Here is a 430-nt window from a genome sequence, read left to right as displayed (position 1 = left end):
TATGATGGTATGATATAAAATCAACAAGTTAATCTTGGATCTTGTATTAAAGAATAACATGTATATTTGACAATACTACTGCATTCTTGTGTAAGCTCAATCTGATGCTTAGCACCATTTATGGAAATAAAAGCATTAGAAGAACTTTCATCACTTATATAAAGGTGGAAAGAACTTTTCCTCATACACCCATTACTTGTGCTACATTACTTGAGGGTATAGAAACAACTTGTTTTCATATAATGGATAAATACTCTTATTAATCTAAATATTAACCAGATTAAGAGAAATATATTAGACCTAATCTGAAATTAAAGGTCTTTTGTATTAGATGGTACCCAAAATAAGCTAACTCACACCCACACATACATGCTCATACATGTGCATACACGTCGCCTATGCACACATGGTATACATGCATGTGCTGACT

General features: G+C 31.9%; 1 protein-coding gene across 1 annotated transcript in view; it reads right to left on the bottom strand.

The window, feature by feature from the left end:
• LOC119594037 (uncharacterized protein DDB_G0283697-like) overlaps window positions 1-430 on the bottom strand; it is a gene marked incomplete in the record, with an annotated part of 31,250 nt that overhangs the window by 9,166 nt on the left and 21,654 nt on the right.

This window comes from Penaeus monodon, chromosome 33 (genome assembly GCF_015228065.2).
Source record: "Penaeus monodon isolate SGIC_2016 chromosome 33, NSTDA_Pmon_1, whole genome shotgun sequence".
Taxonomy (NCBI): Eukaryota; Metazoa; Arthropoda; class Malacostraca; order Decapoda; family Penaeidae; genus Penaeus; species Penaeus monodon.
Note: the sequence above shows the minus strand (reverse complement) of the source record. Positions and strands in the feature narration are given on the sequence as shown.